Source organism: Taeniopygia guttata, chromosome Z (genome assembly GCF_048771995.1).
Source record: "Taeniopygia guttata chromosome Z, bTaeGut7.mat, whole genome shotgun sequence".
Taxonomy (NCBI): Eukaryota; Metazoa; Chordata; class Aves; order Passeriformes; family Estrildidae; genus Taeniopygia; species Taeniopygia guttata.
Window position 1 is genome coordinate 8,997,191 of NC_133063.1, and position 27,810 is coordinate 9,025,000.

The window sequence follows — 27,810 nt, forward strand, 5'->3', positions numbered from 1 at the left end:
GGAATCTTCTTCCTCTCTCAGAGAACCAGTTTTTCCCTGTTAGACAACTCCAGGACAACATCTTTAGCAACAACAACACACCTGTCCCTGGGATACAAATCACATCAACCAGTTGTTGCCTGTGCTTCATGCTATGCTGGGTTTGATTTATAATATCTGCAAGCACAATTCACCCAAGTCATGGAAAAGGTGCAGTGAGTGCACACCACACAATTGAATATGCCATCATTCATATTTCTGAAAAAGACTGCACAAAATCTTTTAAAGGATCTGACTGATCTTATGCAGAAAGAGGTTAAATCTGGAATAGTGCATTCATTATTGTGTGTGGGGAGAATGAAAAGGAAACTCTGGTGAGTCTATGCACTTCTCCCAGATTTTCTGAGATTTATTTAAGGCAATACTTAACTTTAAAAAGGGAAGTATAAAAAATCAATATTATTTCTGGTAAACATTATACAGCAAATAAAACTCTGCAGAAAAACAGAGAAATGACAGGGCCGTTTTGTACTTTATAGAATCTACTTTTAATCTGTAGTCTTCATTAGTTGGAGGCATTCTTCTTAACAATTGCAAGAGCAGCAGCCCTCAGATTACTTGCTCATAAAATGAAAGCAATGAACTGCTCTCCTTGACTGCAGTTCCATAGCCTAAGAGTGACTGCAGAAGGGTGTGCAGGGAATGGCCCAGAGCCTTGCCATGCTCCCTGCCCATGTTAAAGGACAAATTTTAACCCAAAAATTCTTACAAAACTGAAAAATTCAATACAGAAAACAACCCAAAACCCTCAAAGTGTTACAATTGCAGCAATCATACCGACTGAATCTGGTTCTGTTGCTGTGCATCACTGAAAGACTCTGGCTCCTTCTTGTTTTCAGCTTCCCTTCAGGTTTTTGCATATTGATGGAGACCCTGATGAGTCTTCTCTTTTGCAGGCTGAACAGTGACAGCTCTCTCAGCCTTTCATTGTAGGACAGGTGCTCCAGTCAATCTTTGTGGCATTTTACTGCACTCTCTCCAGTGTGCCCATATCTCTCTTATACTGGGGAGCCCACAGCTGGTGTGCCCTCACCAGTGTGTGCCCTCAGCAGTGCTGGGAAGAGGGGAGGGACTCTCTCCACTGACCTGCTCACAATACTCTTCCCAGTAAAGCCCAGGAACAACATTATCTTTCTATGTGCAAGAAGTACAAGGGTGTAGAGCTGGCTTGTGTAATGCTTGGGTGTCCACCAGAACCCCCAGGCCTTTTTCCTGCCCAGATACATCCCAAATTTCATAGCTCTCAGCCTCTTCTGGTTGTTCATCCCCAGCGGCAGTTGAAATATATAAGGTTTCTGTCAGCCAACTTCTCCAGCCTGTTGTCATCTCTCAGGATGCCAGCACAATCCTGTGGCATATCATTACTGCTCTGTTTTCTATCAGTTGCAAACTTACTGGGGATCTGATCCATCATTCTGATCAATAATGAAGATCTTGACTGGGATTGAATCTTGTATCAACACCTGGGGTACAGTGCTATTTGCTGACCTCCAAATATGCCTTGTTCCAAGGAACTCCCTGTTCATGACCTGACCCTTCATTTGTTTTTCAATCCATCTCATTGCCCTTCCTTCCAGCCTATACATTAACACCTTGTCTAAGAGGATCCTATGGAAGATAGTATTAAAAGGTTTACTGAAGTTCAGGTGGACAATATCCATTTCCCTCCTGTCCTCTACTGAAAGGCAATCATCCCATACCATTCATCAGTCCTGAACTAAAATTTCCTTCTTGCTTCACTGACATCACATGCTAACAGCTGACTTCACAGGAAAAGTTGTGTCTTATTCATATCAGGTGAGTGTAAATTGGTGTTTCACCACCAGGACAGTAGGGCAGCTGTGTTTATAAAGGAGTTTTTATCTGAAGTCGTTCAGCTGGACACTGAATAACAGCCTAGTGTTGATCTGAACTCCTCTTTTGGTTTGTTATCCCAGTTAATTACTGGAAGGACTGTCTGGGGAAGACACCACCAGCAGGAAGTAGCCTGCCTATCCCCCTTTAATTCTGATGCCCAAATCACCCTTATTAGGGGATGCCATGCTTCCCTGTACCTCTGGAGCTCATAGCAGCAAAGAAGCTGAAGGGAGGAGGAAAGCTAGGCAGATCTCAACAGATTGTTAGCAGGATGCTGTGATGAGTAAAATGCAGATCAGAACAGGAGGGACACAGAAAGAAGCCTGGGTGCAGTCCAACCACCCTTTATCCTGTCCTGCCCCTTCTGAGGTAAGGGATTTGGCTGATACAAATGTCTTTGTTGCCCCCTTAGTGTGATGAAGAATTAAGAATGCAAATATTTCCCCCTCAAAATGACATTCCAGGGAAGCTGGATGCTCTGTAGTTGCCTTGCCTTTGTCTTTCATGAAGTCTTTCAGGAAATTTCCCCATTGAAGGTGAAAACTTTACTAGCTGAAGAAATATATGGAAGTACATTTTATTTTATTTTATTTTATTTTATTTTATTTTATTTTATTTTATTTTATTTTATTTTATTTTATTTTATTTTATTTTATTTTATTTTATTTTATTTTATTTTATTTTATTTTATTTTATTTTATTTTATGGAGTACTGCCACTGTGTTTGAACACTCTCCCTGCTCAGGATAATTTCCTGAGATAATATCACAGCTTTTCATGAGATTTATTTGTGACTGGTTTCATTATAAACTCAAGTACAGTCACAGGGATAACTGGATGTCTGGCTGATGGCCTCAGCTCAGTTCAGTAAGTATCCTGTTAATACGCAGTGTGTGGCTGCCTATTATCATAACATTTCCCTTTCCATCAAATTATCTTTTACAGTTGTAATATATTCATAGGAGGGTATTTAAATATAAATTCCCTGGAGAATTTTTGGATTAATGTTATAAATAAAAAGGACTCATTCTAACAATATTGCTCATTGTGTCTTCATTACTTACATAAATCTTCTTCCCAGCTGCTTCTAGGAAACATTTTGTCTACACAAAACATTGATTTTATTTGGTGGTTTTACATACTTTATTAAGGTTGAGATTTTTAAAATATTACTTTTAATATGATATTAACAAATTGTGGATTGATATTACTGTGTGTTGCTTGGCCCTTTACATCTTGTGCTTGATCTCAGGAACCCTTCAGAAGGACAAGATGTTGATCTCATAATCAAAACAGCTCTTGGGAGCATGGGTAAGAAACTATTAGACAAGTGCCATAGAATTTTCAGTGTCTTCCCACGCAGCCTGTGAAAACTAGAGTAATTTTCTCTCATCTTCATCTCTTTCAGTGGATTGCCCAATAAGGCACCAGTATGTGTAGTGACAGCTCCTGTGGGTGTGATCCAGTTATTGTAAAAATGTATGTCAGTGGAGAGAGGAAAAAAATGAATGCATACCAAAGTTCCTTGTTAGACTGGAAGGGAACCATCCTGGTTATTCCTTCTCTGCTCAGTGAGTTTCTTGGTGGCTTGGATTACATATTTTTCTAATGTCAGATGATCAGAAAATTTTGGATCTTTTTGTATTCCCATGGCTGAGGAAATGATATAATGGATGAGGTATGTATAAGATCAGAAAGCTTATAGCACCTGAGAACCTAGTCCATAATGAGGAAGCAAAAAGATCCCAAATCTCTGTTACCCTGATAGAATTATGAGAGGATATTTAGACTTCTCTCATTCCCTTCCTGCTCTTATCTGTACTGAACTCACCAGAATCACTGAGAATCTTTTCCACTTACTCTCTCAAAAAGAGCACTCAAAAAATTGCTGTGTACTTTGGCAGAGTTAGAAATGAAATAAAATTTGCCGTAGAAATGTCATGTTTATCTATAAATCTGCATTACTTCTGGGAATATTTATTCTTGGGGAAATACCCAAAAACAAAGAGGAAGAGAAAGGAAACCAAATTATATTTTAAAAATAATCCATTTTCATGTGAGGTACAAACTCAATCTTCTTTTATATGGAATTTGCATGTTAATTCATTGATTCTTCCTAGGGCCTGGTTCAGCCAAGTAAATTTCCTCCAATTCTAAATTTAGTAGCCTTGCTAAAGTCTAAGGGAATCAGTTATTTCATTGTAGATGATGAATTGTTAAGCTGAGATAGAAAGTGCAGAATCAGACAAAAACGGTCTGTAAAAGGGACACGTAGCCTACCTTCATGTCTCACTGAAGGACTACCTCTACCTAAGACTTTCTGACATATCATTGCCTAGGCTGTCTTTAAAAGCATCCAAAGGTGAAAATTACAGCCCATTTTCCCTGATTTCCTCTCAACAACCCATTTTCCCTGATTTCCCTTAGTGTTAGGTCCCTTAACGCAAAACTTCCTTACATTTATTTAATTCCACTGCTTCTTGTCCTATTCACTTTGTACATAAGACATGTTATTCTCTGCCTCTTTACAGAAGCCCTTTATGTGTCTGAAGCTGTTGGTGGAGCTCCTTTCAAGTATTTTTTTGGGAATTCCAGCTATGTGAACATCTGCTTATTCTTTCTGCTTGCCTGATGTGCCATATATATTTCTCAAAATGTCAGGTCCTTATATTGTAAATAATATTTTCGCTGAAACCTTAGCTGGGATTACATCTTGCATTCTCTAATAATGCATCTCAGAAGAGATTTTGCTTTTTTATGTCTAATTTGCTGTCAGTATTTAATCTGTGGATGAGATGAGCCATTTATCATGATGTGGAATCAGCAATTTGGACATTACCACTGACACAACAGTAAAATGCTGAGTTCCTTATAAGCTGATTATGCTAGAAATAATGGAAGCTTCAGACAAATTTTATCAGAGAAACCCTCCCATTGAGTCATGAAGTGCAGAAGGGACCCTCCTGCTTTCTGAAGACCTTCTCTCTGAGGATCCACACTTAGCCTCAGAAAAGGAGAATTTCCACTGTTATCAATTCTTCATGAGCATGTTTGAATCTAGACAAATCTAGAACCAACTTGACCTTTCAAACATCTCTGTATTCTTTATCATGGATCTAATATAAAAGAAAAGCAAAAGCAGCAAGTGTAGGTAATTTCCTTGCTCCAAACTCTCAGCCACAACAACACTAGAAAAGGCCATTTTCTGGAAATTCTATCTGAAGGCACGAAAAATCTTTACTGAGATGGGGGTCAAACAGTGTCGTAGGATGCCCAGAGAGGTTGTGTAATTTCCATCTATGGAGATTCCCAAACCCAACTGGATGCATTACTGGGCAACCTGTGCTAGCTCACCCTGCTTCAGCAGGCAGGCTGGACTAGAGGATCACAAGAAAACCCTTTTAAACTTAATTGTTCTCTGGTTCTGTGAAGTGAATGAGCTCTGTTCTGTGGGTCCACTGCCTGTTACCTTTTGGTGCTGCCAGTTTCAATAAATTCTGGCCCTTCTGAGTGATACTTGGATTTTACTTCCATTTTGCTGAGTGAAAAAAAGGCACTCTTTTGTTTAAAACCATGAACCTTTTACTGTTCATTGCTCCTTACAAATTGCTGCTATCCCTTCCCTGCAATGAGCAGGCTGTTAAATTGACAAATTGTTTATGGACAAGAAAGAAGCATATTTCATTTATTAGTAAAGCCAAGAATCTAATGTTTGTTTTACTGAAATATTAAGGGATCCTTCAGTTCAATCCAACTCCAAGCGCTGCAAAAATGAAGGAATAGCAATGTAGCTGGAGTACTGCTCTGAAATTGTCATCACATATACATTCTCTCACTCATTTTGCCCTTTTCTGTGTTGTGCTTACCCTCCTACTGCTCCCGTCTCGAGAGGTTCCTCACTGGCGGAGGTCACAGGGGGATGATATTGGGAGATTTAAACACCCAGAGTCCTTTGCCAGGAAGAATGTTCATGTTATTAACTCTACTTCATCCCTCTAGGATCACTTGGGATAATTTCTATATGTTGATGATTTGTATATGTTGATGATCATTTGTATATGCTGCTCTCTTTCTACACTGGTCTGCAGCTCCAAGCTGCATCCAAATTAAATACATCCTGGGCCATCTCAGTATGTTCTCTCTGTTCTGTTCATGACCCCTGAACCCAGCTTGCGCAGCTCCAGGTTCACACTTCAGCTGACTGTGTGTTCCGGTTTGAAAGCAAAACCGGTAGAGACTCTAAGTCAGAAATACAATTTATTAGGAAAAGGGAAAAGAAACAAAACACATGCAATAATACAAAAAAAAAAAAAAACAAACCACTGACAGAGTCAGAATACAACCTGGCACCCCTTTGGCCAGCGTGTTGGTAGCAGTCCAAATTGGAGTAGCTGCAGTCCTGCTGGAGTGGCAGATGGGGTTCTGTTGGAGCAGGATCCTGTAGATGGGTGTAGTCTTCTTTTGATGGTCCAGTGGAAAACTTCAGCTGTTCCTCTTGGGAAACTGTGGGAAGGCTGGCTCTGATGTCCCCAGGGCCCAGATTATATCCAGGTAGGAATGCTTGGATCCTCCCTGTGGGCAGAGCATCTCACAGTGGGATGTTACAGTTCTTATCAGTCACACAGTGACATTTAATTCCCATTATCAGCAGATGTCTCTGGAGGACTGGTTGTGGAAGAGATAAGAAAACTGCCCCCTTAACAGAAGACAACTGCCATACAGATGGCAAATAGAATACATCTTGCTTCTCAATCTGGGACACCGTGGGCAGTCTGTTTGCAGCTGTGTTCCTCCATGCCACATCCTGTGTCCTCCTCAAGCCTCTGCTGTCCTGCCAGGCCTGGGTTTGTCAGCACTTTGTCATCAAGTGCTGTTGTATGAATCTCATTGCACATGGAGTAGCAGCTTGTCTTTGCTGCCTATGCAAAACTATGGTCGTACCACTCCAGGAGAAGCAAAAGCAAAACAGAACAGGCACAGAAGTACCTGATCAGCCAAAGGAATTGCTGTCACAGCCAAGAGAAGCAACATAAAGCTACAGACAGGTCAAGGAAGGTTCAGAGAGGGCAGATATCCATTAGAGATGGGTAAAACCTCCCAGGACATTTTCTTCTGGGAAATTAAAAAATATCCATGTATCAATAGATGCCTTTTCTGATGCAGTTTTTGCCTCCTCACATACAGGAGAAACAGCCAGGCATGTTTTGTCATCTCTTTTTGTGAGCATTTACTTCACCTGGTGTGCCTCAATAAAACCGACAATGGTCCAGCCTACACAGGAAAAAAAGTAGAGAGATTTTTACTAGAGGGCAGACCTGAGAGGTCTCAATTCACGGTACTTGCCCACTGTTTGCAAACCCTGTAACCTTTACACAGAGTGGCAGGGCTGTGTTTCAGGGCTGCATGGTTTCCACACCACTGGTATCTGGGCCTGTTCAAAGTTGCTGGCAAACTGTTATGAGTAGCAGCTGTCTCCTCATGCTGCAGTCCTGGTTCATCTTCAATTAAAACCTGTTTCTCAGATAACACCTTCTCTTTTAACAACCATGTCCTGGTGAGGGTTACTCTCTCTGGAAAACCTTTCTTCAGCAGTCTCTTCTAAAAAAAACCCTCATCAGCTAGATGAGATAAAGGACACTTTTGCCTGATCATGGTATTTTTCCAACTCTTTTTTCGAAATTGCTATTTATTCATCCCGTTAATTCATCTACTTAGCTGGAGCAAAAATATTACCATAAGCCCTAGGGTCTTACCTACTTATCTGCCATTGAATTCTCTTCTTTTCTCCCATCATTATCTTTGGCAGACTTATGCCTATTGGCTGGTGTGCTTGTTTTCAACATAAAATGAACAAATACCCCATTTACCTCCAGACTGATAGTCCATCTGTCATTTGATACAGCACTGTCTACTGCTCCTGCAAACAATCTCTCTGCTGTTTTTTCCAGACTCTTTGTGCTACTCTGTTTTTGAATGCCCAAAGAGACTTGTAGGGAGATGAGGCTCCTGCATCTTGTGCCAGCATAATCTCAGTCTGCCATGTCTTTTGAAGCAAAAAAAAAAAAAAAAAAAAAAAAAAAAATAGCCCATATTGTTTCTTATCTTATGACCTCTGGATACCTTTCTGTCTTTGATATTTCCATTATTTGGGCTCCTATTTAAAATGGCAAAGCCTTGTGGTTCTCATTAGAGACTTATCATGATATGCAAGGCTTCCTCAGAATGTAAAATTATCCTCGCTTTATCAAAATTTAATTTGGGATCTTACATGACGTCGTCCTCTGCTGCCAACACCCTTCATCTCCCAAGAGTTTTATATCTCTGCTTTTCTATATTATCTATGTGGTTCTAGCCCTACAAATAGAAATAAATGTTCTCCAGTCTTCTGTCAATTGCAACGTTTTTTTCCTTCTTGGCTTCTCCTTGTATTACATTAAGAAAACAATTGTTTTCTGGACATCCAATACCACTACAGCACATTTCTCTCACCCCATTAATTCATTTCACTCTTGACAGCTTACACTGTCTAACAATCAGTCAGTACTAACTAGTCCAGCAGGAATCTGGCGCTGTTGCCTTCTCTGCATTTTCCTGAGTGGAGAGGTGTAACCAGAGCCTCTTCATAACACAGCAGCTGGTTCAAAGCCACTTCTGAGAGGGTGACATAGACAGATATTTCCCCACCCTCTTTATATTAGTAACAAAAGCAGATGGGTGCACTTAATCTGACTTTTCTTCTGATATTATATTATTCCACCTGATACAGATTTAGATTTTAACTAATTTCCAAAAAAACAGCCACCTTCTTTGTATATTTGCCCAGAGTTTTTTTTAACAGCTTTTCTTTTTTCCTTCTCACACCTAATTTTAAATTTTAAGCAAACAAAGTTGAAGCTGATTGAGGTACAGAGATATCCAAGAGGAAAGAAATCCAAACACCATGTGCCTGGCCCAGGGAAAGATGGGTGGAATGCAGCCCTCTTCAGAGGCAGCAGCCAGCTGGTCAGTACTTCTGTTTGCATCAGACAATGCTCCAGGAGCTACAGGTCAGTTGTAGCACACGCTGCCTCTAGCCAACTAAAATGGAGAAAGGAGCAATGGTGGAGAGGTGAGGGGTGGTGGAGGATGTGAAAGGTGCTAATTTATGAGGAGGTATCAGTGCAGATGACACAGAAATCTCTAGACTGTTTGGCCTCATCTGCTTTGTGGCACTTAAAATTGCCTCTCCAACTTGCAGTGCAGGCAGTGCATTATGCTACATGGCTGCAATTATGGCCATGGACAAGTTCTCGAAATGCTCTTGAAACCTTATTTTATCTGTCAAATTGATAATTGATAATGACTGCTTTGGACATGGGCTTGATTAGAAACTGTATTGTTAGGTTGCAGTCTCTGTTATGTGTTACCCTTTTTTTTTTTTTTTTTTTTTTTGGTGCTGTTTTTTCATGTAGCATTTCAGTTTTTGAAAGGTAATTGTCATCCTGAACTTGATTCTTGAACATCTCTGAAGCACAGCAACAAGTGTTTGCAGGAAGAGATCACTCAGGTTGGGAAAAAATATTTCTGACAAAACATTCTTGCAGGCTCTAAATGTACAGGTCTGAGCTAAGAGATGTTTCTGACTTAAAAGGATCCTTGGACAGCATTCAGAATTCATTAAATATATGTGTGTGGGTACCTTTATCCATGTTTGAAAGGAAATCGTGAAACTATACTGCTATTCAGCAGCCCCCTTTTTGCCATCACTGGAGAATACAGAGTTATGAACACATTGAGCCATAGTGTGAAGTATTTTGTTGTATGCCTTTTTGTTCCCCTTGCCAAATTTCCTGGGTAGGTAACAAAATTGCTTGGACACCACTCTGCTAAATGAGGTGTGGATAACACACGGTTTGGTTAGCTCGTGCGTTGTAAATATAGCTCTCATCAGATATTTTAGCAGCTAACACTCTACCTATTTATTTCTCAATTAAAGGCCATCTGTGGCAAGTTTTCTTCATGTTATTTCATGAATTAGCCATAAAAATGCCAGCACACTCTGCAAAACACCATTTGTCATGTTTCTCGCTAAAGTAGATATTGCTAAATTGGACTAGTCAGTGGAAGTGATTTCCATTTGTGCCTTGCAGAGTCTGTTTTACTGTGTTTCCACCTTTGCATTCCTAGAGTGAAAAAAATGAGGAAAACCTCTTAACTGTCACCTGTGCTGGGGATCCAGAACTTGGATTCATGCTCATCCTATGCCTTGTTCAAGACTTCACTTGTTCCTCAGGGAAATCAGAAAGGCCAACAATTGTTTCACACTCAGAGCAGCCCATGTTCTCTGATGTGGAGTGTGAATTTTCATATCAGGGGTGCACTGAGCTCTTAGATTCTGCTCTGGTTTGAGAAAAGTGAATTTACAAGATAGCACTTGTCATTTGTTTCTATCCTTTGGGAAGCCCAGATGAAGGAGAACATTGGATCCCCCCCATTTGCCTCTACATGGAATTTGGGATTATGTATGTTATAAAATTCCAGAGGAGTAAATTCATCCTTATTTGAAGGGTTTTGTCTTCTGAGATATATCTGAGACAGCTGCCTTTGGAGGTTAAAAGCACTTGATGCCCTCCCTACATTCTCGGTTGCTCATGAGAAGTATCAGATCTAATATGACTTATGCAAAGTATGTATCTTATTGCTTGGCTAAAAAGGTTAGGTTTGTCTCTGAGGAATGATTTTTAAAGGTTACTTTAATGTCAAATTAGTGGTTTTGATTTCATAGTAATACAATCTTCAGTGTTTGGTGGATTCTTTTAGTTAAAATAGCTATTGGATGACATTTTAAAAGCAATCTGCTGTTTTGCCTAGCTGAGATTTTAAAGCATAGTGATTAAAAATGGAAGGTCACAAAAGCATTACTAAAACAGTTGCCCTTAATTTTAAATGCTGAAGTATAATTTCTCTCCCTGGACACTTATCCATATCCATATCTTCACATGCTTATCCATATCTATATCTTAAGTATTATGCAGCTTCAGCAGCTGCAGACCCTGACTCAGACCCTGACTCAGAATTGGGTGCCCTCCTCGTGCTAGGCACACACTTTGTGCCTTTCCCTGCTCCTGGAAATTTTCATATGTAAATTCAAAAGGCCTAGGAAAATATAAGTGGAGAAATGGAGAGTTAATGGCTTGTATATGGGCATGCTTCAGATCAGTAGCTAGATTTGGATTACAGCCCAGACCTTGTACACCTCTATCCAGTGTGCTGGCTACTTAACTCCTGACTAAACTATGCAAGAATACATTTCAGTCACCACTGAATTAGAAAACTTATTTGCTGTATCAAACCCCCCTGTGATCCATAGTTGTTAACAATGTCACTTCTATCATATTTTTCAAGAGAAAGGGTTGATCTCCATCATTTTTTTTTGAAGTAGTACCTGGTTTTGAAGACCAGAAGCGCTATGAATATGAGCATAACTTGGCATAGTCATGTAGTCTAAAATATAATTGTTGGGAATTAGTTTATCACATAAGTTCCAAGGACTCTAGACAGTAATCCCCTCCAAAAGTATCTATTCACACAGTAAGAGCCAGTCCCCAGGTTATAGAATTTGTACCATGAGTAGTAAACTAGATTGAAGCATTCTCTTTTTTTTTCCATAGTTATTGGTCTGTTTAACAGGGTTCTTAAAACAATGAGCAATTGCTACTGGTTCATTGCCTTACATTGTTTTAATGGACAACTTCCATTTTCCTTCTCCTGCTTAGGAAGACTGAAAATCATCTTTGCTTACTTTTTATTCTTATTTGTTCTACTGTGTGTGGCATGTACTTCAAAGTACCAGTGATTATCTAGGCAGAAAAATAAAACCTTACTAGTATCCAGCTTCTCTTTCCAAACACGTCGAGGCACAGGTAGACTTACCAAATGGCTCCTGTGGTCTTTGTGCATGCTGGATCTGCATGTGCAGTCTCTCAGTTTATACTCACACATATCAGAGAGAGGTGCCTGCACAAATGTGAGAGTGGGGCTTATTAGCTTTACCTGGGATGCCAGCTTAACCACTGAAAGCTGGTCCAGAATGCAGTGATCTTGTGCAAGATTTTCTGTTGAATAAATACTTGTATGATAATAATATTAAAGTCTAGAAGATTTCGCTTTTAAAGCTTCCGTTTAATTTCCTCCTCAGCTTGTCCATTGCAGAGAAAGGGAAGTAAGGCAGAAACTACAGCAATTTTTCCCTTGAAACTTTCTTTTCCCCAATTCTCTATAACCCTAATTTGCAGACTTGGCATTACACAGTTCTTCCCAAGAGGAAGAGGATTCAATCTTTGTCATTTCTCCACATCCAAATGAATGTGTTGTTAGAACAGTCCCATTTTGACATCTCTTGACCTGCCAAGGCTCACAGTCTGTTCTTACATCTGCAGGGGGAAGATCATTTCTGATCACTAACTAAACACACCGAATGATAAATGTTGTATATCCAGGCCTACTAGCCTTCTTGTGTTCTCTTCTTTTGTTGCAAGAAAGTGTCTTTAAAGTTCCTGTCAGGCAGCAGCCCAGAACTATATGTATTTTGTAGGATTTATGTCTTTGTCCATGCTGTCTATTCTGCTTTAGCTGTGACCGTGCTCCTCAGCTAAACAGTCCCAGTACGTGTGTTTTCAGGCTGCTCACAACTACAACAGCCCTACAAAAACTGGTAATACATTTGCTTTAGATGCTTTAGGAAGCTTGCCCCTGGGCTAAAACTGAACAGAATTTTTGCCTTGTAGCAGAGCAGAACAGGAAAAGGAAAGCAAGAAATCTCTGTGTATCTTCAGCCAGAGAGAACAAGGGCATGAACTTTACTGGGCAATTTTTCCCACAACACCCTACAGGCATAAAATGAGGGTTGTGCATGAAGCTGGAACCAGTTGCAAGAATGAGACTTCTGGAACCTGTGCTGCAGGGGGAAGACTTGGAAAAGAGATGTGCCTTTTGTCCAGATCTGGTCCTAACTATAGTCTGCAGGACTATCATTGTGGTCTACAAGACTACATACATCTGCACATAATTGCAGCTTACAAGAAGAATCAGCACCTGTGTTTAGAGTGCCATAATGCAACTCATACTGACAAAGTCAGAACAGAGTAGTCATGACACAAATGCCTCTGAGATATGGGGAAAACCCCCATCTAGGTCAGATGTAGCTCTGGGTCTAGAAGAAGTTGGAAGTTAGGACTGAGTTTCTTCTCATGGGTGACAAGCAATAGCAATGCTTCACAGAGGCAGGTAGCTTCTGACATCCTAAGGCACATGACAACTTTCCATCAGTCATCCCACTGCTCAGCTGGTCCAGCTTCAGCAAGCATTGGGCTTTGCATGGTGTTGGTCTTGGATATGCCTTTCCACGTCCCCTTGGGTGTATCCAGAGGAGGGAGCTCTGACGGGCCTCTTGGATTACATGCATTTGTGGTAAGTGCCAACACCTGGAAACAGCATATCAGAGACCTGAGGTAGAGCTCACATTTCATCTGAGCAAGTGTCTGTGAGCAGTGCCTGTCAGCAAAATGAGTGCTGTCCCAGGGAAGGAAGTGATAGTCTGACACTGGGGCTGCTATCAGGGACATCAGGAAATACAGTAGGCTTCTGCCATACAGCTGACACTAATTTTTCTCCTTTACTGCCAGCCTGTGCTTCTGGGATGTGTTTCTGCTCCCTTCTCTGATACTGTGTATATTATTGCTGATATTTTCACTCACCTGGGCTGCAATTCAAATTTTGGAGTGTTTCTACACACCTTATTGAACCAATGCCTGGTGCTCCTGTCATCATATGATTGCTTTTCAGTGTGGCAGAAAAGTAGCTACAAAGGTGTTTCCTAATGTGGCAAGGGCACACAACAAGACTTGGGCGATCTAGCATGTAATTGTGCCTTACTAAAGGGTTCTGCCTTTGGTTTGCTGGTTTGTGGTTTTTTTTGTTTTTTTTTCTCTGCCATTTTCACAGCTCTTCTTAATAATGAAAATATTTGCAGAATTTTATTCTGCATACTGCATCTGATTTTTTTTTTTTTTTCCTGGTCCCCAGCTGGCCTTTTCTTCATGTTTTCTTGCTTAAATGGCTTGGAAACAATCTTGCAGCATCACTGCTGTCCTTGCAAAACCTCAAGCAGCAATGCAACCTCCTTCAGTGCACCAGCAGTACACTTGTATCTGTGTTTTGCTCTTATCAGTCTGGGATGATATTTGGCCCAGAGATCAAGAATTAATTTCCACAGCTGCTTTTTTATGTTCATCCTTTTAGTGTCTTGTCCAACCAGACAGGAAATCTTGTCTCATTGCCACAGAAAGATATAATTGCATTAGGAGGCAGGACAGCACTGGTGGGTGTGGATGGACATGGCAACACAAGAACTAGTGGATAGTTTTTATTAGCATAATAGAGAGTTGTGATTCATGCTCTTATGTAGGCTGTGGCAAGTTTTAGAAGGATCTGTGGGAGAACAAAGGGACATTAAGATGGGTGTAAAGAACTCTTGGCTTTGAGAGGCCGAGGTTCCTTATGGAAGACTCTTTTTTCAGAACACGATTCTGGTCCCTTAGGCAGAACTCCTAACATAACATGGAAGAAGATTTTGAACAGATGCAGGCACCTTGGTTCTGAGCATAAGAGAAAGCCATGGAGTTAGCTGGTGAGCTTCTGTGAGAGTTTTAATCACTCTGGTCTGCATCAGAAAAGGATCTGGATCCATGCATGACACAGCAAATTGTCCTTTTGGAGATGTTCCTGTCCTTCCAGTGCTGTATTCAGATGATGTAAGCACAAAAGCAAAATAATTTTTTTAATAATGGTTTGGACTGGTATGACTTTGGGAGTAGACTCCCCTATCTGTGATGAGTCTGGTGTTTCTGCAGATCTGCCAGTAGAAGGTATCAATTCTGATCAATCAGGTTGTCTGTGTCAGACCAGAGTAGCATAGTTTGAGTCATGAAAGGCAGAATAGATTCCAAAAGAAGGAAATTAAGATAATCTGTGCTAAGGTAAGCATGAAAACCTGTGGAGCAAAATTTTCATGTGAGAAAATGAGAAAAGAAACAAAAATACTTCTGGATTTCCTATGATGTGAAATTGAAGAAGAAAATTACAGACTAGGTCAAAATAAATATTTATCAAGGAAAGTAAAAAGAACATTTCTTTCAGCTTGAAGAAGTCTGTCTTGTGGTTTAAAGAAATCCATTGACCTTCTGTCCAGAGTCACGCCTGCAGGTGACATTGAGAGCATTTTGTTTCCCCCAGTTTCCAAGCATATAGTTTGCCACATTCTTCTGTTCTGAGCATACTAAAGCAGCACTATTGAATATCTCCAGAAATAGTGCTAGCTTGAGGTATTGAAATGCCAAGAGCTATTATAAGATAAATCAATTTGTTGGGTAGTATTCCTGAAAGCGCCTGACTACTCCCTCACATCTTGTTACCAGACCCAACTCAGCATTAAGAGCCAAGAAGGAATGCCAAGAATGAGTATTTTTACTCAAAACCCCTTAACTGTAGCAGTGCTTGGAACCTTAACCTCTCCAAAAGAAATGTCTCTGTCCTTTGTTATGGAGGAGAGTGCTTTTCTTTCACTGTAAGCGGACAGTATGGCAACATGGAGTTTAGAGTGTGCTTTGAGTGTTCTTTTATTCTGCACTTTTTGATTTCTTTGTAATAACATTAGAGTCAAACCACATGAGTTAATAAATGGTAATGCCACAGACCTTAATGGAAGATGAAGGTTCAGTGAGTCTATTTTTCCTGTAATGCAGTAAAGAGGCTTTAGGTAAGTTCATGTGATTGGATGTCCCAGTATTTCTTTCAGGTCTCTTCATGTTTGTAGCTGTGTATTCAGATTTTTCAATCCAGAAAAGGTAAGTCTTTAAATAATATTTGTGTTTCCTTCGAAGTCTTATGCCTTGGGATATTTATTGAATTTTGCTTTTGTTCTGTTTATTATCTACTCTATGTGAAACATTTACGCTCTGCCAGTGAAACTTATCTTTTGAGAGAGCTGGGGAAGGAATAACTACAGGTTTGTGTCCAGGTTTCAGTCCTGGGCTTGCTTCTGCAGTCTGAACTATGCACCATCTGGCTGATCTTCCACAGCACAACTCTGCCAGTTGACATAGAAATGCTGCAATGTGAAGGTGAGTCAAAGTGAGGTAGAAATGGCAAATTGTTCATGTGTGGTTACCCCTTTAACTTTTTACCTTTTTACTTTGGTGCCGTAGTTCAGCTGGATGTATGACATGGGTTCTAAAACTCCACATGCTATTGGGAGTGCAAAGCTATTCAGTGCTGAAAAAGTTTTTTTGGGAGCTTCTTTCCATCAGAAAAAATGTGGGGATAGATGAAGCGCTGAGCTTCCAAAGTTCCCACTGTCATCTTAGGGTTAATCCTTAAACAGGCTTTACTTTGTCACAACTGAAATCTGAGCAGAGCCATTCTACTATCGGAGTTTTGCGTTGAAAACATTAAGCTCTGCCTTTAAAAAGGCAATGCCCTTGAAGCTCACTGGGATGCTGAGCTCTGCCAGAAGCTCTTGTTTTGCTGCTGTCCTTTACCCAGTCTGTGCAGACTGCAGCAGCGTGGTGGGAGTGCGTCACACTGCAGTGCACGGTCATCAGCTCTCAATGCAGACTTTGGAGGCTGCAGTGTAAGACTGCAAGGCTACGCTGCAGAGATGCTGAGCTTTTCAAAAGCTGCAGTTAGATCTGGTTGAACAAGCAAAGTGCTCACTGGCAGGATTAAGCCTGTTTTGCTGTTTGTCAGCACATCCTGTTCTTTGCAAATGTTTCTGTTAGGAGCCATAGGGCTAGGAGGAAAATCAACCCTCTGTTTGCCAGTCAGGTGGGAGAAAAAGGGTCTGGCTCTGTCAGCCTTCTTATATACATTAGAATGCTGCCCCAGAGCAGTTTGCATGCAGCATTGTTTGAAAAAACTATTCAGAAAGCCCCAAGATTTACCTTTCATAGTAGCCTATGGTATTGGTGAAAGGAAGGAGAGACCAGCAGCAGCACAAAATAGGCAGCTGACACAGAGAAAGAAATTCCTGCTCATTAAGACAGCTGAGGGTGTTTTATTTGAACAACATGGCTTTCATCAGGAAAATCCAACAGGAATCTGTAAATTTTTCCTGTATCTTTCTCAGGGCTAAGTAGGGCTGATGCTATGGGACCACGATGATGAATAGCTAGTTTAGCAGGGTGAGGAGCATAATGGTGGTGGTTTTGAGGTCAGAAAACTCTCTCCTTTTCTTCCACACACCCTTAATCATTACTGATGGGAATGATGGGTGAAAATGCCATATTCAAAATAACACCTTCAAACTACTTGTTGATCAGAACTACTTGAAGGCAATAAGACTCTGTGGGGGTATTTGGACTGGAAGCAGATGAGGAGGGCACTGTGGAGCAGACCACTGTTGTAGCACATTCTTTGCATACCTGCTAACTTCTCTTGTCAGGACATCAAGGGATATTGCTCTTGAAGCATCTTTGTAGGATCTTGCTCTCTTAAAGCCCAAGAAGAAATCACTGGAAGGTAGCTTTTTATAAGTTGAGGTAACCTGTTTTAGGATTGGTTTCAGATATTTATAATCTGTCCCTGTGTTCCTAATGAGGAGAGCACAAAATATTTTGATATATTTAAACAGCTATATTTAAAAACAGATGGGTCTCTATCTCTCCAAGAGCAGCAGCAGCGATGGTTCTGTTCTACTCTTCAATGAGCAAATTTACCATTCAGCCTTCTCCTATTGCATTCCCCACATGGAATGTGGCATGTCTAGACAAGGACTTCTGTCAAAGGCATGTTTATTCAGAGGTAAATAAGTCCAGTTATACACAACTGTGCTCCTTTATACATGAGTATGGATAATTACATAAAGCAGACCCCTACTTCAAATGATCATACAAAGAGTACTGCTATGTGAATAAAAGGAATAAAATCCAGGATGGTGGCTACATTTCTCACCAGAAATAAGCTTCTCCAAAGAAAGAAATCTGCAGAAGCCCCTGAAACCCACTGCTAAGGAGCAGAGGTTTAGGATTGCTGAAGATAGAAGCTGCATATCTGAGAGGGGAGGATAATGTTATACATACTTTGTTTTTGTAAACTCTCTGATGTGACCAGTTCGTAGGGCAGGTCCTGTGGCAGACGGGTGCTTGGTTAGCCACAGGAAAGGCTGCTCTCAGATTCTGCTGGGCCTTTTGTTTTGTTTTGATTTTTTTTTTCAGGGTTAGACAGTAGCAGGAAACGTATCCTTCTAAGACCAGAATCATCCAAGAAATAGACAGGCCCCTTTTGCCTGGCACTAGAAACAAATAACCACCTGCATCTTGGCTGGTTTCACCTGGAATGGAATGAGAAGAACCTCTTAGTCCACTGCTAAAAAGGGTGGGAGACAAGATCTGACTGAAGAATGATGATTTCTCCTGTGGATTCTGCAGAAAGATACACTCTTTGGAAACCTATTTTTAATATATCGTCTGTTTTTAAAGCTAGTAAGAGCCAGTCTTGTACTTCTAACACAATGGACAGATCAAAATAAGATGTATGTGCAGCTTCAGATCTGCACATTTCTTGTTCAATTGTTGTTTACATAACATATTCAGAAGGGATTTTCTCTCTATTTGGCTGCTAAATCTTTAAAAAATATTTTATCTGTGATCCATCAGTTGCCAAGGAGAGGAAATAAATAGACTATTACCTTGTTAGTGTGCTTGCTTTTGTATTAGCTGTGAAAACTTAATGGTAGTCTTTAAGAGAGATGTTTAAAAAAGAGCAAAGACTGTAAAATATAATCTGGAAAATGTAATATTTTTCCCCCATTTTAAAAAGCAGCAGAGAATTAGATAAGAAAAGAAAGCAGCAGATCAGATTATGGTCAAATTCTGAAATTAATTATGTCTATGAGACATCTAAGCCAAGACATTATATCAAAGTAGAATCCCACCAAACCTATTTAAATGTACCTGATCATTATTTTAGCATACTTGCAGGTACAAAATCAAAATGGCAATTGTGATTTTCTGAGAGCCTAGTTACAAGCACAAGAATATAAGGATTTTTATCTCTCCCTTGTGCTGTTTTTCAATCATGGGGAATATTCAAAACAGCTCCAAAGACCTTTCCTTTGAGGATGCTGTTTCAGGGGGAAGTTGTTGCAATCAGAGGGTTCTGATGTTGGCTCTTTTGCAAAAAGCTGTGTTATCTTAAGGACATGAATAATTCATGTAAGGATAAATGTCCTAAACAAGAAAAGAGGCTACCATTGGTAGCAAGTATATTTGGATGCCTGTTTATTTTTTTATGTTGCCAGAAAAATCACAAAGTCCTTTTAGTACATTCAAGAGAGCCAGTCTGTGCTAGAAATGCAGATTTTATGCTCTGGTGAAAGGAAAGGTAGGGTAGGGCAAAGCAAATTAAATATGTGATTGAAAGTACATTAGTTTAATGGTCAATTAATAAAAGGGGAATATTTTAATTGAAATAACTTTTATGAGCTATTCTTTTCATTATACACTTTTAGGGAGTTAATTATGGTACCTTTTTCTAGATAGAACTTTCTTCCATTTATTTCTATCTGTTTTCATTTACTTAATTCCTTTCTACTCCATAAAAAAACACCCTTGATAGTAGTAACTTTTATTTCTGGTAAAAAGTCATTTGGAAATATTCCTTCTGTTCATAATGAAATTTTCATGGTAACAAATATTAAAGTTGTGTTTACATAGAATATTGTAATCATAGAATCAGTTGGAAGGGGTTTTTAGAGTTCATTTAGTACAACTCCTCTGCAATGCACAAACATTTTCAATTTAATCAGGTTGCTCAGAGCCCCATCCAACCTGACCTTGAATATTTCCAGGGATGGGGTATCCAGCACCTCTCTGTTCCCATGCCTCACCACCCTCACAGTAAAATAATTCTTCCTTGTATTTAGCTGGGATCCATCCTCCTTTAGTTTAATACCATTACCTCTTGTCCTATTGCTACAAACTTCATTAAAGAATGTCCTTCTGTCTTTCGTTCAGGATCCTTCTAAATATTTTCTCATGATTCTTCTGATAATTTTTAGCCCTCCTCTGAAGCAATCCCAACACTTACATTCTTTCAACCCACGTATGGGTTGAAATACTCTTTGCTTTATTTTAGACCAGGATTTTTACAAAGCAAAGGAAAAAGCCAAATGCTTTGAGGAAAGTATCTGAACTTGTTGTTCAGGTACCTTACTTTCATGTGAGACAGACCTGTTTGTACACTGTGTGTTCCAGTTTGGGCCAGAATGAGATTTTTCCTCTGGGACAAAAGAGTGGAACAGCTGGGACCTGTCAAAGGATGTGTGCAGCTCCCCTCACTGTGGCTCCCTATTATATCCAAACTTGCCTACCTAATTTTCTACATCTGAACCTGAGCAGTGACCAAATTTAAAAACAAACCACTGAGCGGGATACTTCTCCTCAGACACTCAAAACTTTTACCAGTTTAACTCCTTCATACCTGTGATATGCTCCTTACTGAATTAAAATATTTTTTTATTCCTGTGAGTTGCAGAGTTCAGAGAAAACTTCATCTCCTTTATTTGTGCTGCCTGACATAAACTTAAAACACAAGGGAAATCAAAGGAACCTTGTGGTGGCTTTTTTGACAGGTGGACAATTTCTGGAAGCCACCCTCTTGGAACAGGAAGCCTGATACTACATTGTAAGATACTCAGTGGAAATCAGGACGTGTTTGGTCACAAAACCATTTAGGTCTGGGAGCTTTAGAAGACAAGGCCACTCATGAAAGCATCTAAACAAGGCCATCAAAAGCCTGGCTATCACCAAACACCACTTTTGCTTTTGCCTCAGATGAGACCATAACTAGAAAGGCTTCCAGAATGATGACTGAACACAGAGGTGGATTTTGGCTATGCAGAGCACAGCTTTCATGTATGCAGCACTTTTGTGAGAGTGCAGCCCTTCCTCACATGCTGCATTCCTTCCAACACCTTCTCTCTGCTTCAAAGCTCCTCTACCAGCAAGGAACTGCGACATCTGACTGGAACCTACAGGGAAGGGGCAAAACTATGGCAAGCTGCAAGTGTCAGTTTGTATTATAAAAGCAACAAGCTAGGTACAGGGCATTCCCATGGTCTTCCCAAATGTCTCCATTAAGAATGATTCCATTATCTAAAAATAAAAATGTTTCCAAAGTTCAGGAGAAGAGTGTCTGGTTGAAAACCATTTTTTCTTGCACTTTCCCTCCCCAGTCACAAAGTAAGAACAAATACGTAGAGTTCTGGTAAGATTGAAAGCCTTTTCCCACAGCCATAGCTTTTAACAAAATACTATATGAAATGGGGGTCAAAAGGCTGTATTTTAAAAATGTCTAACTCAGTGGGAGATATTTCTACACAGTATGGAAGAGAAATGACTTTAGATTCCAGTAGAGAGTGGACTCACTTTCTCCATTCCCTCCACATAAAAATCAGTCAGGGAAAATCAAATAAACCAAAAAAATTCAGTGAATTAATCATTCATCCTCTGCAGAGATGCAGTAGGAGATAAAGAAGTAGACACTAGCATAGGACGTTGGTTCCGTTGAATCTCAACTTCTATTGTCTACCTCAGAGAAATTAAGAGTATACTTCTAGACAAATGAGTATAAATCTGCATGGATAATTAACTCCACTTAATAATTTTAATACTTATTTTTCACTGCTGATAGAAATGAATACTCCTATGACATTTAATTTTAATCAGCTTTTAGGAAATTATGGAGGCCAGATAGAGGCACACATAAGTCTTGTTGTGACTTGAAGGAAGCTTGTTTAAAAAACCCCTGACTTCTCTTTATTAACCTTCAGAGATTATGCTAAGAATGATACTTCTTGTTGTGTCCTACTGGACACAGTGTAGCTTTGCTCTATTTTTACTAAAATAGAGTTTGTGGGCTTAAAAGAGCCTTGCTTTTCACCCATCTGCTACGTGAACCTCTGAAAGGGATTTGTAATGCTACAGATGCAGTGCAGGTACACTGAAGGGACACTTCAGATGGTCCTTTGTTCTCATCATGTTTGTTTCCACAAGTTTTTGACTATGTGGTGTACTATGGTGAACTTCCCTAATGAAGCTCTGGTCTTTTCTCTAATTTGTTTCTGTCTGTTTCCCTTTTTTTTTCTTTAATTTTATTAGAATATAGAGTAGTTTTTATAGCTCCTTAAGGAATGAAATATGGATACACTTGGTCTTTCATTTCCCCTGAAAAATGAGTTTCCATTTTGAGTTGTACACAACTCATTACAGTGTCATTAGCAGATTTAACATAAATAATAGAGGCAACTGAGTCTTAAGTGTAGCCATAAATATGATAAGTGGCTGACTTAAGGAAAAATTCGTGAGTCTGAAGTGCTTCCTGATTTTGTGAGATTTTTCAGTTCTAAGATATAAAATTGATTGTCTCAGATGGGGATGAGTTTGATTTTCACTGATTTCATGAGGGGCTTTGTATTCAGGGCACAATATAAACTCCTAATTACATGTGTTTACAGAAGAAGTTCCAGAGATTCTCTCTGTGACTGAATTTTCAAATGTCAATAGTTGCCCATAAGGAGTAAGATGACAAAGCTCTGTTCTTCATTTCTCATTTTGCTCCCTGCCTTCTACCCCATCAACCCTAAATCTTCTGTATGCTTGACATGTTTCTGGCTTCAGTTTCTTTACAGCAAAACTCAGACCTACTGCAGCACAGTGTCTATGACTAAAGAGAGCAAATATCATCACTTTCTGCATCATTCACCATGCCTTACAATCTTACTGCAGCAATAAATTCTCTTGGCCTGTACAAAGTCTGATTGTTACTAACTCTTTGCCTTGTGGTGAAACACAAGTGTTTACTCTGAGATGGAAGATCTTTGAGTTAAATCCAAGGTGTTTAATTCAAGTTCCTGGTGTTCTGATCAACTGTTAAATATTTTTTTCCTCCCTCAATTTGTGTTGTCATATACATTCCATTGCAAAATGGCAGCTGGAGCTCAGCCCTAAATGAAAATCAAATTTTCAGCTTTAATATTTCAGTATTGTTTCCTTACAAAACCCTTCTTGGGAAAGATAATACAAAATGTCATATGTTGATTTAAAGAGGCAAGAGCCTCTGCTGTTCTGCACATAAAGGATGAGGCATCTTACAGCTGAGTCTGGTGATCTGTGGAATTCGCAGTTATCATTTGCCACAGTATGTGGACAATAATATTTGGTAGGCTTGGCAACCTTTGGATCTGCTGTGGGTGGATATGGCAGGTCCCTGTAGAGAGCATTCTTTGGACTTTGAGTGTGCTAGCTCTTCATGCAAAACCATGCACCGCACATCTTCCACTCTGGGGGTCTCTCAGGAGAGGGAGGAATAGCCCCAATCCCTGTCAGAATGACAAAGCTTGTGTAAGGCTGGACAGGCTGATGAGGCTCCTCAGTGTCTGGGAAATCAGGAAGTCAGATAATAGATATTGTTTATTTCTCATTCCTTGCAAGATTCCTACATTTGATCATAGGTTTATAATCCAATATCATCCTTAAAGCAGGACTGATACTGAATTCAGAGTAGGTTGCAAGGGCTTTATCCAAAAATTCGTGTAAACCTCCAAAAATTTGCAAGGGTTTTATCCAAAAAGTCTTGTAAACCTCCAACCTCTTCAATTTCTTTTCCTTATATCTATCTGAACCTCCACTGACTTAATTTTTGAGAAATGTCTCTGATTCTTCTTCCGTACATGACTTGCTGAAGAGACTTGCTGTGTCCTCTTTATGGTCTTGTAAGTACTGTAAGGCAATTATGAGGTACCTCCAAAGCTATATTTTTCTCCAGGCTGAACAAACTTTTTTCACAGGTGCAGGACTCCTCACTTCTCTTTACTGAATTTCAAGATGTTTCTGCAAGCCCATTTCTCTGGCGTATTTACCTCTCTATGAATGAAAGGTCTGCCCTCAGATATATGAGCTACCACTCCAATTTGGGGTCATTCTCAGAGGTGATGAGATGCATTGTCTACTCATGTAGGTCACAGATAACAACACCAAATATCAGGAATATAGGACCCAGGAAAAATCCCTGAGAAAAGCCACCTGTCATTCCGCCTAAGTGGAATACACATCAGCCACTTTATTTTGAACCCAGTGATCCTCTCAATATTTCATCCAGACAATTATCTACCTGACTAAACCTTTAAGTTCTGTCTTGATAAAAGGGTATTGTAAGAAACCGTGTTGAAAATCTTGCTAAGTTCAAGGTCAGTGACATTCAACGATTTTCTTGCATCTGTACCCTTAGCCCAGTTATCTTTTTTTTATCATTATCCAAAATACCATGATCTTTTCATCACTATACCTGGAAAATATCTAGTTTTCTATAGAAGTTCTTTTCTAAGTCTGGACCATTAATCAAACATTAAAGTCACCAGTAAATCTCACACATATCACATAGATACAACTGTCTCTTACTCACCCTTTCTGGACACTGCTTCCTTTTGTTCTTTCTCTTCACAACGCTTGTCTGAAAGATTTCTTGTTTGTGATGACAAAGTCTTCTGCTCAAATGGGAACAACAGAGAGAAACAGAGGGAAGGCAAACAGATTTGTTCTTGGCAAGTCTGATATTTGTCAGGCTTATGTCTCATATGACACTGAGCCCATGCTGGAGTGAGTGAAGACCCAGGGATGGGACTTCACACCATATGAAAATGGTACTGTATTTTTACCTTGGACTAAGTACTTGGTGTATGAGTTTTGGTAAAAAGAGATAAGATGCTAAGTGGTTTTGTTTTGCCACAAAGCTAACTGTCCTGAGGGTCATGGAAGAACTGAGGTGAGTTGATTAATCTTATAACAGGACTGTCACTCCTTGTGTTAATTTCTGTTTGTGCACCAGGACAACTGTGAGTCTCTGGTTATGCCGTGACCACAAGCACTGCTTTCTGTTTTCCTCTTAACCTAAGAATAAAAAGCAAGGAACTGAATTACTTTAAGACAGTTGGAGAAACAGATTTTTTACTCAGTATTTTCCCAGGGTATAATGTCACCGTGTCACCGTCTTTCAAATATGTGCTAACTCCTTAACTTTTTTTTTTTTTTTTTTTTTTTTTTTTTTTCATAAAGCCCATTTCTGCTTCTTCTGACCTTGGCCAAGTTACTGTATGTTGCCAACATTGCATTACTGACAGAAGCAAGCCACAGTGCACCAATAGGTGCTGGATCTTTCCTGCTCTGCTTCGTATTTCCATGAAAAGATGACAGTTGGCAGAAGATGCCAGTTGTCACATTATACGTGAAAATACTACAAACTGCTTTCATAGCAAAATGTCATGAAGCACATGTTGTTTGGGGAAAGAGAAAAGAGAAAGCAAATACTGGAAAGGTAATGAGTAATCAAACTTGATTTACTTTACACTAGATACCAAGTGGCACAAAGAAGAGGGGCCAACAGTGACTTTAACAGTGTTTTAGCCCTTTCCTGAATCTCACAATGGGGCAGCTCCTATTTTTTATTTCTGAGCTTTATTTTCAATGTCTTAATAATGTTTCTGCATTCTTGTTGATCCTGGTCTGCAAAACAACATTTTCACAGGAAAGAAATTGCAGAAAATTAAAGCTGGAGTTCCAGAGTTTGCTGTAATTTTTATTTTTCCATTCTCCCTTAGAAAGGTTTTAAAAATACATTAATATAAATATTTAGACTTCTGGGATTTTGCCACTGTTTTCTATCTGCTGAGGTTTATTTGTCCCATGACTTCTCATTTCCCTGTTAAACAGAGCAATATTTATGAAATTAAATACAAGCATAAAAATATGGAGCAGAGGCTTCTGGAAGAAAACACAGTCCATAGTTCTGCTAGAAGAACTATGCAAGTGCAAAAAAAGAAACAGAATTTTTAACTAGAAGAAGACAGTCTTCCAAAAGACTTTCAAAAGAATTGTCTTTTCTAAGTGTGTGTAGTTTGCTTTCCTTTTTTTTTTCCCTGTAGTCTGTAACAAGACTGTCCATGGAAAGAATATGGTGCCCACTTCCTGCAACTGCAAGGCTGAGGCTGAATCCAAAGCAGAAACATTACACCTGTGTTGATCTCCACTCAAAGAGATCTGCCAAAAACTGAAGTACCTGTCCAGAGTAGCTGTTGTTGCTCCAGTACCTGAAAATCCCTCTAGCATCCATCCCTACCAGTGGATGCATTTGCTGCAAGTGGACCCAGCTGGAAAAACAATTCAGACAATTTTTTCTGTTACAGGAGGAGTTCAACAGGCAGTAGAGGGCCTGGGAATATGAGGGAGAAGCCAATAATTAGTCCTAGACTGACCAACCACCCTGCCTTGAGGCTGTACAAGGGAATCTAACCTCAAACCTTCTGACACTAGTAACTCATGAGATAACAGAGATTGCACGATTTTCTCAGCATGGAGAATCCTCCCCTGAAGTGTCTCTACACAACAGATACTGTGCTCTGGGCATGCACAAGGAGAGAAGGTCACAGTAATAATGGAGAGGATCCAGGAAACCCCAACCATCCAATTCCATCACTCGTGTGAGAAACAGTATCTTCAGAAAAAGATGCAGTTGGAGATTTCTTGCTGTGAGCTGCCAAAGCACCTATTTCTCATCCAGATTTTTCTCTAGAGAAGTTCACTGCCTATCAACAGATTGCATTCACAATGTCACTGCAAGGCTGCTGAGCCCACTGAACCCTACAAATTACCATCTGCTTCAATATAACCCTATGTAGGGTCTGTGGCAAGACAACTCTGAATAATTAGAAAAGATTGTGTATCCCTCAGAGCAATACCAAATCCCCTGGGGCACAGGTCACATTTTCCTCTGCCCTTCCAGGCAGACACAGGAGTTCAGGAGAGAGGAATCAAATTGAAATGTGAATGCTTGGCTGCATGGCTGATACCATACTGAAGATTTTGGCTTCCAAGATCATGGACCTGCCCTTGGAAGCTGGGTCTGTTGTGAGCTTGTGAGATTCACCTGAGAAAGTGGGGAAGAAGGCTGTTCACCAGCAAGCTGTCTAGACTTAAATGGAGAGCATTAAATTAGATTTAGGAAGGGGATTTTGAACAATAGAAAAAAAAACTAGGGGCTGCTAATGTATTAGAAGCCAATACAGAAACACCTGCGAAATGCCTCAGAGACACTGGGGACTATTCATCTGAAGAGGTGAGACAATCTGTAGCACAGGTCAAGTGCCCATGCAGCAATGCCCACAGCTGCAGCTGGAACACTGTGGTCTGATCACTGTCTCTGAGGTGTGGAGGGACAAACTGCATGGCTGGAGCACTGCATCAGGGGCTATAAACCATTCAGAAGGGATGGGCAAGGAAGGAGGAGTGGGCAGCACTGAGAATGATGTTACCTCTGTGTGGAAAATGGATGAACTGCAGAGAGCTGCCATGGAAAACCAGCAATGGACAGGTAAAATGGGTAAAAATGTATAGGCAAAAATTGGGGTCAAGCTGACAAGGGAAATCTCATGGTTGATGTTTTCTACAGGCCACCAGACCTAGAGGAGGATGTTAATGAAGTGTTTGTCCTTCAGCTACAGGAAGATTCACACTCCAGGCTCTGATCCAGATAGGGGATTTTAACTACTCTGACATCTACAGGAAAACCACACAGCAAGCTGTAAGCAGGCCAGGAGACTCCTGGAATGTTTTAAGGATAATTTATTTATCCAAGTGATAGCCCAGCCAGAGGAGAAGCATTACCAGACCCGTTACTTACCAACATAGATTAAGTAATTAGAGATGCCAAAATTGGTGTCAGCCTGGTCTGAAGTGATCATTCTTTAATTGAATTTACAGTCTTGAGGGATATGGACCAGATGAAGAATCCTCATGTTTAGGAAAGCAAAAGTTGAGGAATTAGTGC

At 40.0% G+C, this 27,810-nt stretch overlaps 1 long non-coding RNA gene across 1 annotated transcript in view; it reads left to right on the forward strand.

Annotated features, from left to right (window-relative positions):
- Positions 1–14,336: 14,336 nt before the first annotated feature.
- LOC121468133 (uncharacterized) overlaps positions 14,337–27,810 on the forward strand; it is a 45,960-nt gene continuing 32,486 nt past the window's right edge. The window contains exon 1 of the long non-coding RNA XR_005978134.2: positions 14,337–15,691. This is a non-coding gene — a long non-coding RNA (uncharacterized lncRNA). The remainder of the gene's footprint in view (positions 15,692–27,810) is intronic.